Source organism: Lepeophtheirus salmonis, chromosome 1 (assembly GCF_016086655.4).
Source record: "Lepeophtheirus salmonis chromosome 1, UVic_Lsal_1.4, whole genome shotgun sequence".
NCBI classification, from domain to species: domain Eukaryota; kingdom Metazoa; phylum Arthropoda; class Copepoda; order Siphonostomatoida; family Caligidae; genus Lepeophtheirus; species Lepeophtheirus salmonis.
In genome coordinates, this window is record NC_052131.2 from 1,729,814 (window position 1) to 1,751,018 (window position 21,205).

The 21,205-nt window shown below is 31.1% G+C and overlaps 1 protein-coding gene across 2 annotated transcripts in view; it reads right to left on the reverse strand.

Moving 5' to 3' along the window:
* The window catches only part of LOC121113783 (uncharacterized), a 116,847-nt gene that overhangs the window by 60,741 nt on the left and 34,901 nt on the right, over nt 1-21,205 (reverse strand). The window lies entirely within an intron of this gene.

A 21,205-nucleotide genomic window follows, 5' to 3' on the forward strand; every position in this document is an offset into this window, starting at 1 on the left:
AATCATCGAGTTGGACCAGTATTTGAGCTCTTATTCAATTTCCCAGGAACTGAGCATCAGCCAGAAAACCGTTTGGAACCATTTAACTATGTTAATTTTATTGTCAAAATAGAGCGAAAAAAGGCTCAGAACATTTTTCTTCACCTATTATGAGTAGGCTGTAAATATTTATATCATTAAGTGGATCCAATCTACAGTGATTTTTTTTTTTCAAGATTAATCTAGATTGAATTTTCTATGTGACAGATTCGGACCAAGCTTCTTTAAAGGGTGGATTATTTTTATATTTGTCTAGTATTTCTAGACCCCAACCCAACTCTTGTAGGTACATACTTAATCCTGGTGAAAAAAACAATCTCCTTACTTAAAATAGATTAAATATGTCCATTTAGCAGGTACATAGATATAATTGGTTTAAAAACGTTTACTCGTGGTGACATAGAAAATATTTTTGAGAATATATCTATGTTTGTAAAATTATTGTATTGTTGTTTGTTGGAAAATGTGGACTCCATTTCTTAATTTGCTTCTTCTCAGATGAGTTATGTATTTACTAAGATCAAACGTCAAGTTTTCTCTGTTTAGAAAAGAAATTCGTCTGTGCATTGGTATTGGCACTTACTCTATCTCATGAGTTTTACATAAACCTCTTAGATAACGATTTATTAATAATAAATCCTCATTAAATTCATAGATTATTTTAGATATAAACTGAGCCATTAATGTGTACTATTATTGATCACTTGAAGTTTCAACTATTTCTTAATATTTGTAAAGATATTCACATTGCTGGTGTATATTTCAGGACCTTAATATTTAGAGCCATTATTTTTAAAGAAGTTAAAAATTATGCTGTTTTTATGACTTACTATATCATCATGGGAATTTGCAGGGATTTAAAAATTGTGTTCTTTGTAAAAGATCTAAATCCTATTATAAATATCTATAATTAATTTGTATGTGCGAATAGAATTGAGAAGATCAACTTTTAAAATACTTTTTATGTATATAAAACTCTTCATGATGTAGGGCTTGTTATAACCATATTCCGATTTATATAGAGTCACTAAATATTAACTCATTTAATTTGTATTTTTAATGTCAGTATAAAACAGAAAAAGAGTATCCTCATAACATCAACAACTCTTATGTATTTTGTTAATCAGCTGTCCATATTTCTGCCCGCCACTTATGCACCTTATTACTGTTGTTAACGTTGATTGGTTGAACTCAAATTTTAATATTCCAAAAATCTTATAAATTCCATAAACACATATTTGAATCAACATCAAATCTATAAAAGGGGTTAAAAAATATTTCAAAACTCGAATCAAAAGCACGCAGAATACTTCTAACTTTTATGCCTCTCATAAATAAAGTAAATATATTATATAGCTGAAACAGTATATATATGTTCCTGGTGAGTGTACAAATATAAAAAAATTGAGGATATCAAATGTTCCTTGCTCCCGAAATTTGAAAAGTCATCTTACTTTTTGAATACACCTTCTACACACTACTCTGACAACAAAGAAACCGTTATTTTCTAATTTTGAATTCAATTCTCAATTTTTTAATTATTTTGTTGGAACACATGTCCGAAACGTATTTTGACAATGTCAGTTTTACAGAGCTAGTCTGTTTTTGTCGGATAAAAAAGTCAAACGTGTTTTAGGGTGCTCACCAATTTTCTATTATTGAAAAAAAAATGGAAAGAAAAAATCGATATAGGGGGAAATTCTTTAAAAACTATGGATAATTGTTTATTCTTTTAATATAGTTATTTTATTCAAAAAAGCTAAATTTTTAAAAATAAACAATCTTTAAAAAGTTTTTAAAGAATTTATCCTTTAATTGATTTTTCTTTCCTTTTTTTCAATAGTAGAAAATAGAAGAGCACAACGAAAGATGTCCAACCTTTCGACCTGTCAAAAATAAACTAAAATAGACATGTGTGCCAACACAGTAACATAATAAATTTATGAATCAAATGAGCATTGAATTCGAAATGAGAAAAATAGCAGTTTCTTTATTATCGGATTTCGTATAACCTTATTTAACAAATGATTTTTTAAAATATTTATTCACGTGATAAATACTAATATTTTACACATCTCTTAACATTTGGTTCTATGAACCTTTTTTACTAGAGTTTGTCAAGAAAACGTCATGGTTTTCTTTCAGTTTAATGTGGCTGTATGTATGTTAAAAAAAGGGTGTTTTTATTTATTTAGCATTTATAGCTAGGATCATCCATTATTTTGTATATATATGAGTTAAAGAATTGTTGCAAAACTTTATCTAGAGATACATAATAATATGTTGGTTGTATTTTTATAATGATTAATGAAACAAAGAAATTCTTTAAAACAATATAATACATAATATCTAGAAAAACGTGTTTGTGGATGGAAAAAACACAGGATTCCAATTTGTACGTACTTTACAGTCTGTATGGACATTTTTATGGTTTTTATGGATTTACCTATATATATATATAAACATGAACCTTGAAAACATAGCATACATCTTTTATCTTTCATCTCTGAGGCATTAATTAATTAGTCACTTTATTCTATAAAATAAAAACAGTAGAAGACAAATTACAATAAAGAAACATTATTCCATTAGTAAATTAGATTATCCATTAAGTAGTCCAAGGAACTAACAGTTAACCATTTTAATTAAGAATATTGCTACTAAATATTGACGGAGTTATTGTATTAAGTATTTATAAAATGGTCAAGTTTCAACCCTGTTCAGTCTGTGTGGTTTTCAAGGCCTCAAACCTTCATTATTAAGCTTGGACACGCTCACAATTTTTTGACTCAGTTGTATATTTCTAAAACATTTCCGTTCAAGCGTTCATTCATTGAGTGCTTTCCATGCATTTTTTTTTAACAAAACGACGATTTATCTAAATTTAGTTAGATACACACATCCCATGGTTGTCTTTTCGATGAAACTACGGATCGCCAATAAATCAGTAATCAGCCAAATGGACCACTTAGTGAATTAATTAGTCGGCAAATGATGCCGAGTAATAGTTTTTGCGGTTTACTTAGTATTGGCCCAGGAACTTTGCTTCAACACCTATTATGTATTAAGATAATTAAAAATATTGTGAATAATTTTTCTTGAATTCAAATGTAGGTTAAGCAACAGAGCGATTCAACATACATTTATTTTTTTATTTCCTTCAAATATCAAAAAATCCCCTATCTTCTACTACACAATATAGCTATAGATCAACTTTTAGATTGAGTATCATTGATATCCCAATAGCTCCTTTTTTTCAATTACTTATAATTCTAGTGATTAATACTCAAATAGGTATATAAAAACATGAGTAAGCGTTAATTTATAAGAGAGTGAAAAACAACATTAATCATAGATGTTTTCAAAGGAATAGAACAAGTGACATTTACCCTCCTCTTCCAACAGCTAGAAAATTACAAAGTGAGAGACTGTTCAGGTTGTGGCAGTCAGCTGCCAGTGAGATTTTACAATGTTATCAGTATTACTACAATTTACTGGGTTTTCCACCACTGTATTTAGTATTTATTAGAAAATGAGTAAATTAATCGGTAATCGGCCGAATAACTTATCGGAGCATCTCTAGATGAATAACATTTATATTCAGAATTCACTCCGTGAATTCATGAAATTTGCTAGGTTAATTATAGAGTAATTCAAGATAGCCTTAGGACCCTACAAAATGGGTACTTGGAGTAGCATTTAGTTATGATTTTATCCCCGTTATTTTTAAGTTAAGAGGGTTTAAGAAGGCAACTAAACGACTGCTGAAACACAAATTCTGAAGTGTTTTTTTTATCTCCTGTCTCTATGTTTAAAAAGTTGGTGTAACAAAAAAAAAAAAGTCACGCGTATGTGATCCTCTCCATACCGGTGTTAGTTCCAAGGAGGCTTCAGAGAACTTCAGCATCCACGTAGGGACTGTGTACAACATCAAGAACAGCCGAAGAAAACTTCTGCAGCAACAATTTGACTGACTTTTGGCCTGTCTTCATGAGGGCCTAATCTAACTTGACATCACCTTTTGAACTTTGCAGTTTGTGGTGCCTTGGGAAAAAAAATCTATGGTATTCAAATTTAAATTCGATCTGATGTACCATCGTGAAGGTGTGGTACACTATGGACACTACCTTCTTCGCCAAGGGCTACCAAACTGTTCGTTGGTGTGTCTATGGTATAATTGCTTGTGAAGGAGGACATTTTGAATACAAATTGATAGCTAAATATAATATTTAAACCAGGGGTGTCCGCAAGGGATGGGCTGGAGGGGCTGTAGCTCCCCCCCCCCCAATTAAAGGAATTTTTGCTTTTTTCCAAAAAATATAATTTTCTGTGAATAGCAGTAAATTTTTTCGAAATTTTTCTCCAAAAACTGTAGTCTTTGAAATTTTTTTCCAAAAAATTAATTATTTTGTAAACAGCATTGAATTATTGAAATTTATTGTGGAAAAAATTGAATTTTTTGAGAAAAGCTGGGATTATTTGAGTTTTTATACACAAAATTTAATATTCGATTTTTTTTGCAAAAAAATTAATTTTTAAATTTTTTTTCTAAAAGATTACAAAAACCAAGACCCCTTCTCCCCCAAATATAATCCTACAGACGACCTTGTAAACATATCACAATCTGGTTTTGAGTTGTCTTTTCATAATTCCATAAAAATCACTTTTTTTGTAATTTATTCATGTTACTGAAAGTTCTATTGTAAAATAAGTCTTTGGAGAACAAAATTTTTTTCGGCAAATCGTCAACTTTTTCCCCATTCAGGTACTCCAGCACTCAAAAATGAACATAAATCCTATTTAGCGCTCAATATTAAAGCCGATTATTAAAGAACAATGTTTTCAAGGTAGATCAACTCCATGTTTCATAAAATTATAATTCAGTTACTTGCAGGGATTTTAATCCTACAGTAAATTGTAATAATGTTCATATCTACTGTCTTGCAGAATCCAATGCATCGTTCAATTTAATGTACATATTTTATACAATAACTGACAGAGGCAATAACAATCTCTGTCACTTGAGTAAATACCTACTCTACTACGTTAAATAGTCTTATAAGAAACTTTAAATCAGTAAAAGTATTGCACTTTGAGGAATAGGAATTCAAATATTTTTTGTTTGTTTAAAAAAAAAATAGTTTTTCAAACATGATATTTATTTATGTAGTGATTTTTGGTAGTTCAACTTTCTTTTATTACAAAATTACTTTGAAAAAAAAAGAAGATTATTAGCTTTTTTTTTCCAAATACTAAAAAAGTCAGCGTCCTTTTATGTATAGAAAGGGGGGGGGGGTAGAAGGTCATTTGTTAACTTAATGAATAATGTACATACAACGAGAATTGAATAACAACATGTTATTATTTGTATAGAAATGCATTGGCTTCCTTATCTAGATACGTATTGTCTTTTAATGATCTTTACCCATAATATATTCCTAAATTCAAAAAAGATCATTGGACATTTTCTTGATTTTACTTTTTTTTTCTTTGCATAATTTAATTAAATTCATATTTCTGTGGCGTACCATTTCAGATTTAACAGATTGTTATACAAGGATATGATACAAGTTACAACCAAATAATTGGATAAAATATTTTAAATTAAGTATTAAATTTACTTATTATTGTTAAAGACAAGTTCGGTTTTATCGTAAGCGAGGCCTGGGTGAAGATGCAGGGCGCTTCTATTTGATTAATTATAAAAAAAAAATAGTTTTTCTCTATTTTAAAAATTCAATTGAGGGGCCTTTTCTGTTCTTTTTTCAAATTACCTTTATTTTGAAAGAAAAAAACCTATTTTTAAGGGGTCTTTTTTAATGAAAAAAAAATATTATTTTGACTTTTTTTTTTAAGTAAAGTTTTATTATAAAATGACGAATAGTAAAAAAAAAAATCATTTATTTTTATGGTCATTTTGTGTAAATGAAATGTCTTCTTTGGGGGGCATGTCCAAAGTATGTAAGGAAGTTATTGGAACCCTCCTATTCTTGGATTTGATTCACTAAATGTGCGTACTTTGTTATACATAGGTTATGCTCGCAATTTCAAAACCCCTCCCCTACCTGCCTAAATAATTTACACATAGCCCCTAAGTACACAGGGTAGGGCAAAAAAATGTGAACACGAGAGAGGGATTTAGAAATATATCAATAACTTTATATTTGCAATAATAGGCAAAAAAAAACAATGTTCATAATACATGTAGACAAGGTTTTTGCAAAACTTTTTTCACTCAATATGGCCACCTTCATTATCCATCACAGCCTTTACATGTCGCCTAAAGGCTATGCTGGAGTTAATGACAAACTTCTCTGACAAGCAGCCCATGCAGCCATTATGGAGGACTTCAGTAAGTCCACATTTGGGTATGAGATCCTGTTGTTTCCCTCTCTAAAGTACCCCATATAGAAAAGTCCGGTGGGTTCAAATCTGGTGAAGAAGGGGGGCCATATCTCATTGAACCAGAATCGAAGCCATGTTATATGCGCAGAACTTTTGCACTTGGTGGACCAGTGAGAGCAGGCGCCGTCTTGAGTCCACACTTAGTTAACCTCCGGATAGTTGGTCTTCAGCCATGGCAAGATGATATACCTAAGCAACTTATAGTAGCCTTCTTGGCCGATTTTCTATCCAGCCTTGAAAAATAACGGAGGCATCTTCTCTCCATCAGAGGCCACAACGCCGAGGACCATTGTTTGGGCCTAATATTTGGGATGGTAAATCCCTTAGACCACTTCTTTTGTTTCTGCAGTCATTCGGTGGTCGTGGAATTGATCAACTGTGAACCACCTTATTGTCATGATTGCAAATCCCTTGACCTTGCCAAAGAAGACTGCTTTCCCAAGAGTTCCGTTACTGTCGTTCCAAGAGTAAGCAGGAGTCACCTTATTATAGCTGCAGAGGCTACATTGGATGATATATCACAATAAAGCATATCTCTAATAGGGCTTTTAACAGGCTTAAGACTAATATCTCTGCAAAAGGAAGCCATACGGAGTAAATTCCAAACATTTTGAATGCGTATATTTTATAGGGATATATCTATTTTAATACAATTTTTTATATAATTCATGTTCCAGAAAATGCATGAGCCAATTCTGATGGGACGGAATTTTATAACAACCCTGTATAATCAATAATATTCAGAAAATGTCAAATCAACTGCCTCATCATAACCTTTTGTAGTGTTTCTTATCTACCAACATCAATTAGTTACAACTTATAAAGTGAACATCTGTTTATATCTTTTTCCAAATAGATTAATAAAAAAAACAACAATTTTCTCCAAACTGGAATTGGAAAATTAATGATACTTTTAATAATTAAAAATCACCCAGTAGAAAGTCAATCTCCTTCATGATGATTCATTGAGGTCCTGTAGTTTGGAGGCAGGATACTATGTAATTATACATATATAGCTTTAAGAGTAGATTTGTGAAGGGTGTTACCGGGGAGATTAAAGCCTTTAATTAAAAACCCAGATGTAGCAAGTCCATATTTGTATGCACGTATGATTGTGTGTGAAATAACAAGCAACTTATTCTTTACACAATAAGTACTTCTCTTTCTTCCATCCCATCGAATGATGTATTCTTGAAAGAAAAAAAATGACCTTCACATCCTACTACATAGAAGGATAGGTAGACTGATCCGTTTTCATGTTATGATTTAATAATCTAATTAGATGAAAAAGTACTATAGTATACCTTGTTTTGAATCATTTAAGATGTGCTCAATGATTTGCAGTTTTCCTCTTTTATAAAACATAGGATAGGAATATTTAAGTGAAGTTGAGGTGTGATATCAGTTGAACAAAAAGGAGCAACCTTATCATTGATATAACAGGGAATCCCCAAATAATTGAGCACATTTCTAATATCTCTTAAATTATTTTATAAAATAAGGTGCCTGTTATTTTTTTTTTTTTACGATTAAAGGAAATACACAAAATATATATAGCACAATTTTGTTGAAATAGGTGGTGTTGTGTTGGTCCTTAATTATTCAGTTTAGTAAGTCCGGTCTTTTCAGTCCTTGGGACCGTTTCTTAAGACCATCGGGTTGTAGGACTATCGGTACTAGAACGGATTAAAAAAAAAAGAAAAAAGTTAAGTTACTTTATCAATGATTGATCTTTATTAGTTTCTAGGACTGATATGCATCACTGAACTGGACCGGACCGATACTGAACTAGACGGGAATGTAGTCTTCAGTTCTAAAAAAACCCTGATACAACACTACTCATACCATCATATTTGGGATGGTAGAAGATGGCTAAACATTTTCAGCCAAAAGTCCAATTTACAAAAGATAGTCTGTATTACGCCAATAATTATATCTCAGTGGCCTAAACATCAGTTTTGTTTAATTATAGCTAGTCTAATGCATATATAGTATGCTTTAGTACATATTATTTGATTATTATAGCTTTAGCATTTTAGTTATGACGAATATACACATGTAACACCCTTAAAATAAGTTTAATAAATTGTGCCTTGACACGACTACAACAGTATATTTAGAGAGAAGAGTCAATATTGACTTATTGAAATAAAATAAGATTCCATGTGAGGTCCATTATTTATAGAATATTTAAAAAAACAAAAACAAAACAGATGTCATTTTTTAATCCATTAGAATAAAAATATTGGAAAAGATTTGACCTTTTTTGTTTGTTTTTTCAACTACGAAGAAAAAAAATACACATCATTAATAGGGTGAGGAAAAGTCATCAAAGACACATATTCTGGGATAGGACTCAAAAATTTGAAACTTTTAAAAGTCGTTTTCACTTCAACATATTTTTATTTTGTGCCATTTTTATGGAAAACACTTTGGAACCAAAAGTTGATTATTCAACAATTTTCTACACTTTTTATTCACTATGTCCCCTCCATTTTGAATGGATGTGTGTGCCGGGGTGACATCTTGGGTAAATACATAGTTGTCAATGGGGAACGTGCTCTTAGACATGGCAAGAAATGGTAATTGAGGACATTGTAGTAACCGTCAGTGTGGACTTTCTTTTTGGCCTTGAAGAAGTAGGTAGGCATCTTGCTGCCGTCGGACGCCACGACACCGTGGTCCATGAACTGATCTGGATGTTTGGTCCTGAAGGTACCCTCGCCATGAGCTCTTGATTCAACCAAGAAGTCATCATTTCTCCTGTACATTTTTGATCGCACAAAAACAAATCAAACATAAAATTGTAGTTTTTTGTCAGCTCTTTTGAATGGCGCCAAGTATGTGCCTTGACTTTTGTGGAATAACCACCTATTACACTATGCAACACAATTTATGTCTTGGAATCCTCAGCGGCTAAATCCCCCTTTTTTATTGATATTTAGGCCGTAAAACACAGAAATGACCATTAAATCCATCAACTACAATAGATTTGGTTTTAAAATTTCTTGTTTAAAAAAATATATATATTCATAACAACTTCAAAAGATTTTAAGTCAAGAGAGGTCGATTTTGATTGATTTTTTCAGTTAATCTTTTAATTTTCTAAGCCAATATTTAATAAATAAGCAGTACAATAGCCTTCATGAAAAGTCTCGAAATTATATATAAATATGTCAATTAGATGATTTAATCTGTAATAAATACAAAGAAAGTACATACGATATGAAACATTTGTTAATTGGAATTGATTTTCCTGTTTAATTATTTCTTACAATTCATCAAATAATTAGCTTAATCATATTTAATTTCGAAACATTTTCAAGCAATCGTACATAAATATTTTATTAGAAAACTAAAAGTTAAATTAAAAAGGATCGTTTAAAATCGAACATTTTGTAGGAACTTAACTTTAGATGATACAAAATAATTTATCTTTAGAATGCAGGAGTTTGTTTCATCAATTATTACATTTAGTTTTCATATATATATAGTTATTTCACTTCAAAGTATTACTCTAAATCGAAATTAAACTCTAAAAATATGATTTAAATCATTGTTTAAATGTCATCATTGTTTAATTCCTGATTTCTAAATAGATTAAATAATATTCAAAACCTGATTGAACATTCGTGTTTGCTCATAAAAGACGGAGACTTACTCAGAGGATTTGTTGCAAAGTTATAATTTAAAGTCCTTGTTGGACTCAAAGTAGAATTGGAGATCGATATCGAAGTAATTCGTGCCAATGTCTTTATTTATTTCCTTCTTCCCTTCCTCCCTTATCACAGCTGATCTTAGAATTCCTCAAATTGAACGGGTTACCATGTTGACTACCATGTACATAGGATTTTCATCACTGGTGATGAGTTTTGATCAATCCCAAATTATTAAATTTTGCTTGAATGATTTAAGAGTTGAATTGAACAATTTTGTTGATATTTATTGAGATAATATAATTACTTAAGGGTAAGTTAGCCCACGTTAGTTGGGAGCCCCAAATAAGGGCAACAACAAAACAAAGAAAAAAGAGAGAAAAACCTAAAAGCCTCCAAAGAAAATTAAAATATTTCCGTAATCTTAAATACAAATTTTTGATATCATATTAATTATGTTAATAAAGTGTATATTCAATTTAGTATTAATTTTAATAGAGATATTTTTTACTTAAAAATTATCATATATTTACAAAATAAGGGTTTTCCCCCATTTCTTCCTATGTATGTATACCTGAGTGGCGCAATTGTCTGTTCAAAGTTTCCTGAATCGAACAGTTATTGCTTAATCGTTTGTATAACTTTTTTTATTCCAGAAAAAAATGTATTTTTGCCGAGTATCAAAGACATGAACTCCTATTGATGGTTCATAATGATTAATTATTATCATTATTAATCCATGAGTTGAAGAAACTAAAATACATAGTATTCTATATTGTACATACATTACAAACTTGAAAATGCTCGTTAAACCCTTCAAGATACCACATTTCTTCAATCAGAGAATATTAATCTCAACCAAGTCTCAAAGTTTGTAATTCTATGTGAATTTACCAGATCCCAGGCCAACCTTTATTATTAACCCAAATCTATTAGACAAATTTTGAGAGGTTAAGAGTGATTTTTCTACATTTTCTTATGAGCAATGTTGTAGAATACATAATTAGGTGTTGATTGCTAAGAAAAACGTTGTTGTCATGGGGATTGAGGAATCAGCACTCCTCCGTGTGGAATTGTTCCTCGAAGAAGACGATTTACAATGTATTCTATGCCTGGAGACAATGTAAATCGTCTTCCTCAAGGTCCCAATATGCTCCCCGACGGCCTTCTGGAACATATCTGCGCAGAGGAGCGCTGCTATCTCAATCCTCTTCTCGTACTGTGTACTCATGGTGGTGACTACGATAATTTTTTTCTTAGAAATCGACAGCTAATTATGCGTTACAAAATATTGATCAAAGGAAAATTGTAGAAAAGTGACTCTTAACCATTTTGCATAATTGCGATGAATGAATAATAACGGTTGACGGGGTAGGTTGTCAGCATAAAGAGACTGTAAGGAAAGAGGCAAAGAGTATATACATGCGGAAAAATCAATCACTTTTAGTCCTATTATGTTTAAAATAGTTTATTCCGCCATGTTCAGCTTTTGTCTTACGTCATTACATTTTTAATCTCTTCAGCAAAAGTCCAATTCATATTAATTGTTATTATTTTTGTATCGAGGTTTGATGAATGAGTAAACATAATTTAGATACCTTTAATTTTTTTGTTTCATTATTATTCCAACTGTTAAAATCAGATCTTTCCTTAGAGTACTTTTAGTTGAAGCTGTTTCTTACAGATTGTATTTAATTTTACCCCAATTTTTAGGTAATAGTTATCTTTTCCCCGGACATCTTTAAACACCCTGTGTTTTATATAACAAATATCCCGTTTAATGAAGGCAGCAACATATAAATTAGCATAAATAGAAAATGAATTTCAATTAAGAAAGACAAAAATCTGAAATATCTATGTAAAAAAGTAAGATACAAAATTATCGTGACCGGAAGTTACGCCCTGTACAGTTTTGCCCGGGGAAGTTTTGCACTCATACATAAATTATGACATAAATGTATCTACCACATATAATTTAAGGTCTTCCTTTAGTTAAACTTGAAGTCCTTTGTAGTTAATTATGAAATTATGGCATTTGAGTAATTAATAAGAAATAATTGTTGTTTCTTATTCCAATGTATTCGAACCTTTTTATATGTTCTATTTTAAAATATATTAAAATTGAATTAAATGCACTCATTTTACAATACTGAATGCAAAAATGTATTACAAATGACTTTTAATTAGGATATACGTATGAGGATGAAACTTCTGCAGGGCAGAACTTCCGAGGGCGAAACTGCCTGGGGGTAACATCCCAGAACGAAAGTATATAAGTGTTGAAATATCTATACTAATTTTGATAGTGGAGCAAGTATCAAAATATTGGTATCCTGACAACACTAATCGCATTGAAGTATAGTATTCAAAGTAGGTATGTAAAGCATTTTCTCTTTGAATCACTTTTAAGAAACGATACTTTTTTTTTAAATCTTCTTTTTTCTGGATGCAGAAAAAGTCTTATTTTATATTTTACATATGTGTATATTGTTATAAAGAGAGACTCTTTTAAATATGTATATTATATATATAGAGAGTCCATATAAACATTAACCTGGATTTAATGATTACAAACTAGACGGATGGAAAATATTAATCATATAGTGAGTGTAGATAAATATATATAAATATACAGAAACTGGTTTAAAACGACGATATATGTTGAGTATTCCTTTCTTGTACCACTTCTTATGTAGGTATATGTATGTACTAGAGTTGGGACTCGGTCCAAGACACATTCATTTATCCCAGTTCGGTCTTAAGGTATTTTTTCTTGAGCAATCTGAACCAAAAAGGTGATTTCATGTTTAATAACCTCATTTTTATATTGTGGAACCGGACAAGGCCGGTTTATTTTTTGTATGGACCGAACTTGAATTTCTTTTCAACTACTGTACTTACCAGTGCTGAGTTGTGGTGATCTATAAGTCTTAGATTCGTCTGAGACCATTCTAAGTTTTGTTGAACCAAACTAGAGGGTTGATCTTAATTTGTGGTATACGTAATTTAAAATTTCATTAATCAGAAATTTATTCGTCGATTGTTTTCAAACTCCCTTAAAGATAGGTTTTGTGACTCAAGATTCATTATGCTAAGTTTCTACTCAAACAAAAACAAACGAGAACGAGTAAAATGGAGCAAAAATGGAGTTAAATTGTGAAGCTTCTCTCAGGCGGTATGTCCCCACGTGGTCATATCCAAGGAGCTCAAATAGAGCCATACCACTATTTATCTTGCCAGGGACTTATTCATCGTGACCATAATATTGAGTGTTGTGACCATCACAGGCGAAGTCTGTCCTCTTAGTTTTGTGGAGACGAGAGAATGGCTCAATTCAGATGCTTAGATCGAACTTTTGGGAAAGAAAGTGCTACCTTAGGTCAGAGAAAAGTTTGGAGACAACTTTGTTTCCACTCAAGAAAAAGTTCCTTATCATCACGCGCTAAGACCCAAGTCTTCCCCATACTTTTTGGGACCTCATCATGTGGCCTCCCTCCTTTCTAGACGCAAACCCCTTAGACTACTCCATCTTGGCGCATCTGGAGGACAGGATGTTTTATACTCCTCACAGGAGTGCCCAGTCTCTAGAGGCTTCCATCAAGAAGGAGTTGACCAAACTCGAGTCTGACTACATAGCCAATGCCAGCAAGGGATTTAGGCCTCATATTGGGGTAACTATTAGAGGTGAGGAATCATATATTGAATAAAAATTGTGCCGAGCACTATTTTCAAATGATTTTGTTACATAAATACCCTCACAAAGCCTCTTTTTGAAATTTTTATCTTGAAAAATTGAAAATAATAAAAGGTGTAACGCTAGATAAGATCAGTCCTGTACAACAGAAAACTTTTATTTAGATGGGTGCCACAAAATTAATTGGTTTCAGTCTGAAAATCCTAGACTCTGAAACAGTTATAACTTTTGTAAGATCGGACCAGACTGGATTGCTTGTGCAGTGAAATTGGTCTAGAGAGAAAAATCAGTCTCGTTACGACGAAAATGAATTTAATATTTCGTAGTTTAAGTTTCAGGTCAATGTTAACATGATAAACATTAGTTAAGACAAAATCAATTAAGACCAAAATGAAAAAAAGAACGGGTTCGGACCGAGTCACAACACAAATACTTATCCATAAATGTAAGACACCTGCTTATATAAGAGAGTTAAGCCCTTTTTTTTGTCATTTTCTTTTTATAACACATATTTATACGTAAAAAACATCAAAGAATAAAATTTAATATCATAGTAAATTTGTAAAATTAATAATTTAATAAAGAAAAGAAAAAGATTTCTCATGTTGTATGTACAACATTTTTGCTATTTACAATAAATATGTCTGCCTAAGATGGATTCGAAATCCTTAAAGTTATGCATAAGTAAAGATATATTTATGTTGTCTACAAGTTTCGATTTCGTACAAATTGTACTACCGCATTGTACATGTTGCAATTTTTTCGTCTTAAAATCCCGTATTAATAATTATACACTAACCATTTTAATAATTAAAAGTATGAATTGATGCTCTCATTTCAATTTGATCTATTAAAATTACTTGTTCATTTTGTATTAACGAGTAATATAAAAGTTTGACATTTGAACTTTATAATATGCCAACGAATATAAACGTATCAATTAGCAGATGCGTCCACAGGATTTTTTTTGTTTCCAAAATCTGCAACTTTCACAAAAAAGTCAATTTTTTTGATTTTTTTTTTTCCAAAAATCCATCTTATTAACCAAAAATTTCAAAAATCCATTGTTGTTCGCAAAAAATTACAAAAATTAAATTTTTTTAAATAAATTTTTCGGAAAAATAATTCAAAAATCCAATCCATTTCACAAAACATTTCAAATATTAAATGTCTTAGAATTTTTTTTTTTTTGTAAATATTACATTGTTGGGAAAAAAAATTCAAAAATCCAAAGCAATTAACAAAAAATTATTTTTTTTGGAAAAAAATTTCAAATATAAAATTTCACTCTTAATTTTCCCAAAAAAAATTTCATCCGGACCAAATTTTTATTTATTAAAAAGCTAAAAATCCTTAATTTGGGGGAAAGGCTACAGCCTTGCAGACGCACTTGATTTGTAATTTTTGTCAAAATAGTAAGAAATTGTATAATTAAAATATTGACGCTCCATAGAATATTCACTTTTTGCATTATCCTGATCACAAGTCCTACTATAAATTCTTCTTTTCATTTTTAGGTTCTAACTTGTACGCGACATAAATTATGTGTGTATGTACAAAGAACAAAACAAGGAAGAGTTCTTTTATAAATTTTATTTAGCAAACGACAAATTTTTGATTGATCGACATACGAGTGGAAGACTGAGAGATAGATTCAAATATTTCTGCAAAGAATCTATTAGCTCCACTCTCTTTCCAATCTACATAGTGTGTCTGGACTCTCATAATAATATGAACATTGAAGGGAAATCAATACATTTCCCAAGGCCTATCATTCAAGCTACAGCAATATATGTATGTACGCATGTATTCATAAATAAGGTTTCGTCCACTCTCCCTTACTCCTTACTTTTATGTATTTATGTAGCTAGGTATAGAAAATATTCATTATATAACACATGAATACTCACCTAACACAAATCAATAGAAAGGCCTCTCATTTCATTACTGTATAATACAATAGAATAAAGGCTTATGTAAAGCAATGTTTGTTGTTAGACATATTGATCCATGTTCTCACGTATTCAGTAACTACGTAAATATACAGTCTATATTCAACTCATTAATCTTTTTCTGATTACCCTCTTACAAAGGCTATAAATTGCTGCCCGTGTATACAGGGTGAGAACTCAAAAATTAGAATCCTCTTCGAGGCCGTCTGGCCTCAGTTCTAAAAGTTTGACAATTTTGGCACTATTCAAAAGAATGACAAAAAGCTACAATTTAATGTTTTTTTTGTTTTTGTGCGATCAAAGTGGACTGAGGAACAAGCAAAACGGCAGAGGGCATGCGATATACTCTGCGTAAAAATTGAGAAGTGGACACTGTTCTCAAGATCTGAAATCAAGACCTCAGTTCGAGGGAAGTTTCAGGACCAAACATCCAGCTCAGGTAATGGTCCTCGGACGTCCGCCGGCAGCAAAAGGCCTCCCTATTTCTTCAAGGCCAACGAAAAAGTCAACACGGACGTCTAATACAGGAACCTCAGATACCATGTCTTCCCATGGTTAAAGACCACGTTCCCTAGGGACAACTATATTTTTATCCAATATGGTGCACCGGCACACATGTCCAAGAAGGCGCAGCATTTCTGTTAGGAGAACATGGCTGCCTTCTGGCCGGCAAACTTCTGGCTTTCGTCCTCGCTCGACGTGAACCTCCTGGACTTTTGGGTCTGGGAGGCGAGACGAACAAGAATTCTCACTCGAATGTCAATGCCCTGAAGTCCATGATCACGGAGGAGATGTCAACTTGTCCTCAGATTCATCAAGGAGAGCTGTGCTTCTGTTCGTCTCCGTATTGAAGCCACATTTCCCAAATTTTGCTTCAAAAGTTTTTCCATAAAAATGGCACAAAATAAAATTATGGAGTAGGGAAAATGGCTTTTAAAATTTTCTAATCTTTGTGTCCTAACCCTGTAAAATAACCCATCTGGTTTAATTTTAAAAATTGAGTACTATGAACTCTTATATTGACTCTTCTCTTCTTATACCTGATCATGTTTAGCTTATTTTTCAACTGTTTGAAAAAGATTATTTTCAATACTCTATTTTTTGGCGTTTTTATAAATGTAATCCTGATCTTTTTGGGTTATTCATGTCAATTTAACCGAAAAAATAAAATGTAACCCGACCTTCTCAGATTTGGATGATTTTTGGTAGACAGCTGAGATCAGGGGCGTCAACAAGGGGTGGGCTGGAGGGCTGGTGTCCCTCGAAATAAAGGATTTTTTCCTTTTTACTATAAAAATTAATATTTGAAAATTTAAATTAAATTTTCAAATATTTTTTCATAATAATTTAATTTTCTCTGAATAGCTGCGGATTTTTAAAATTTTTCTACAATAAAATTAATATTTAACCTTGTTTTTTTTTTCAAAAACTTATATTTTAAATTTAAGTTTCGAAGTGTTTTCCTAAAAATTTAATTTTTTAAATATTTATCCCAAAAAAAATTATTTTTTTGAATTTTTATTCAGAAAAATTCCAAAAACAAAGCAACACCTCAAAAAAACAAAAACAAAAAACGACCCTGAAGATTCATAAGTAAATAAAGTGTGTCAAATTTCACGACATACATTCTAGTCGTACATGAGATTGTAATCCTTTTTTGGCCCAAAGTTATATTACTTTTGATTTAAGACAGCTTACCTTTTGAAATGTGATACTTGACTAGTTTAGAGTGTAACTATTCCAAAAAGGTAGTCAAAAGTAGAATATTTAAATGTCTTAACACCTCAATTTAGGTTTAAAAATAATATTCATCCTGAAATAAACTTGCAAGAGTTTTATGAAAATATGAAACTTTAGCAACGTGTTTTACATATGTAGAGGTATCACTGAGCCAAAGAACTAGTTGGCTTTTTAATCATATCTCTCAGGGTGGGATCTCAAAGTTAAGTTTCTTTCTCAGGAATCTTTGAAAATTTTACGTATATGTTTATATCTGAGACTTATCTAATGACTGAAAGACATACAAAAGAAAACGGCACAACAGTCATTCATAATATTGATTAGAGGTTGACAAATTAAAAAAATAATATGAGTAGGCTAAAGTCAATCCCTTGTTTATAAAGCTTAACATAATTTAGAAATAGTTTGTTCTTCATTTTTAAGACTTGGTACCATCACTGTTGTTGGTACTGTTATCAGACAAATATCAGGGGTATTGCGAACCCAATAAACATCATATCTAGGAGGCCAATGATAAGAAGGAGATAGAAAAGGAGGATGGAGAAACTTGATATGTACATCTTTATTTTCGTTGTTTTCATCGGTAACCACACCAATTCATACCCTGTCCAAATTTGAAAGATCAGGTTACATGCTCTGGTTGGTTTGATATGGAATTATCTTTTTAGAAAAATAATCATTTACTAGTTATATCATACATTTTAAAAAGAATAACATTTAATTTTAGTACAGATAGTATACTTTTATGCTAAGGCAGCATAATGTAGGCAAAGAAAAAAGTATGCATGTTAAAATCAACGAATTAAATGTCGTGGGTGTAGGTACAAAGGTCCTTTGAAAGGATGGAAACCCATTAATTATATATTTTGAGCCTTCTAAGGAAAAAAATCCCAAAAATGAGTCATTTCATTTTTATTTAACCTAAAATACCACTCCAGGGTCGGGTTTAAACAATGGCTGAGTGTATGGCAATAATAAATATCTAGGGGGTTTTCCTTGTCCTTTTTTAAAGATAAAAATTTCAAATATTGTTTTCTTAAAGAAAATAATTCCATTGAAGGTCCACATTTTTTACGTTTAAGTGAGAACTGATGGGCGTAAAACAAGTGCCCCTAATGTCCCCGCTTAAAATTCTTCACTTTGACCAGAATTGTAACTATAGAACGAAATTTGAGGGTCATTGTACTTATTTTAAAATTTGTGACTATTAAAATTAATGTTGAACATAATTTCAAAATATTTAGTCGAATCATTTGTGAAAAAGACAAAGTATATAAAAGTTTTTTTTTTTTTTGCACATCAATAAAACAATAGGGAATGAACGTTGGTTACTCATGTTTGTTTATAAACAAAGCAACAGAGAGTGGTGCCGCTCTGCGACAAAATAATACAACTCTTTGAATGATAATATAATTAAAATAATAAAATTTAAGTTCAAATTAAACCAATCAAAACACTGATAAGAGGCATAAAAATGGATATCCAGCAAAATTTAGTGAGCTAACCCCGTGGAATATGTAATAGACAAAATAACACCCTGTTTTGGAGAAACAATAGTAGTCTATAGTATTATTGGATAATTGGTACATAAATAAATTCCTACATTTTGTACAAAATAAAACAACAAAAAGTTTATGACGTCAAATAAATCTACCGATAATTTACATAGAAATATGATATTAAGTCTATTTTCGACTCTTATTTTCCATATAGAATATACAACCATATATTTAACAAAATTAGAATTCTATGGATCCCTTTGAATATACACATATTTCAAATATATAGGTACACATTAAAATATTTGTTACATAAAAACACTTGGCTGGGAAGAAGCAGTTCATAGTAACTATGTAAATAGGCAATATACATGGCAGTAGGGCCTTGAGGAGTCTTCCTGTATACTTTTTTAAGTTCATTATTATTTAATTAAGAAATTGATAATACATATATGGAAGACAAGAACTTGCGGAGTTGCAAAATGATATAACATTATAAATTGCAAGAAGAAGATATATTAATGTATGTATAGTGGTAGAGTATAAAGTAACAATTTTATATCATTAGCTCTGTAAAAAAACAAAAGCAATTCACAAAGGGCACTCAAAAAGACCTACAAACAATTTCTCTTCTTTATTTTCTCCGTTTCTTAAAGTACTCTTGAGAGGATTTCAAGGGGGGGATTATAATGCAAAGAAGGTGTTACATTATACATAATATATAAAGTAAATAATATGACGAAAAAGTTGGCCTGAGACTAAGGTTCTTACGATCCTAGATATATATAGTAATTTGACGATAGTTGTTTTAATTTCTTGCCTATCTATGTAGAGTTATTGAATACATAATATGGTAGTCATACTTTTTAGTGAAATGACGGTATTAACTCTTTGATGTAACCCAGATATAAAAAATAATTAAATGATATTAATTTCCTCTTGTAAATACAAATGTGTTCAGAAAGTAAGATGACTTTTCAAAGTTCGCGTGCAACGTTTTTCAGGTTAATACACTTGCCAAAAACATACTATATTTTCTACTGTTTCAGCTATATAATATATTTAGTTTGTTTGTCGGAGGCATAACAATTGAAAGTATTTTGCGTGTTCAGCATTTTTTTTCCTATCGAAAAATATTGATAAAATTTTTTTATCAGATTTGTGTAAAAAATGAAATTAAGTGTTCCAAAACACTTAAAATATTGACAATGACATACGGTGAAGCTGTTCTGAGTAACAAAGCAAGTTTACAATCGGTATAAACTCTTCCAAGATGGATGGGAAAATGCCAACGACGAGCCTCGCTCTGGACACCCAAGCACATCAACAACAGATGAACACGTTGAACCATAGAAGAAAATTACTATCAGAGAAGTTGCTGAGGATATTGACATATATGTAGGTTGGCTCCTCCTATAAATTATTTTTTTTCGAACGTTTTGGGCATGAGACGAGTGCCAACGAAGTTTGTTCTGAAACTGCTTAATTTTGACACCCGTCAATGATTATCCTGATTTTGTCAAAATGGTCCTAACTGGTGACGACGAATCATGGGTATAGGCTAACGATATCGAAACCAAATCCCAATCACCCCAATGAAAGATCCTAATGGAGATAGCAAAAAATCGGCAAACATGCAAAATACTTCTAACTGTTATGATTTTCACAAACAAACTAAACACATTATATGTATAGGTGAAAACAGGTACAGTGGCGAGTGTACAATCTTAAAAAAATCAAAAAATCCAGTATACCAAATGTAATTTTTATTTAGGACTTCGAATTAATGTTTTTGTAAGGAAAAAAATAGTTTAAGGAGAAGGCAGGACATAACAAACCACTGTATGTATTACAGAATGAAAGCCCTTGTTAATATTTACTACCTCTTATAGGATTTTTGTGAGTGAAAAAATGAATTACTGTTATAAAGAGGAGACCCATAACACATTTTTTTAAACTTTACTATGCATTTTACAAACAATTTACACCAAAGAAAGGCAATAATGCTTACTTCAAAGGGAGAAGAAACCACCACGACGAGTTATTAAATAATGAAAAAAAAAAGCAAACGACACAATTGCTTATCCTTTTTTAATTTTTAAAAGTAGTTTTTTATCAAAAACATATATTTATGACAAACTAGCTAAATATATTATCTGAGATCCTCCCATTCTATCACAAAGTAATAAGAAAATTAAATAAAAATAGGAGTAAAGTTCT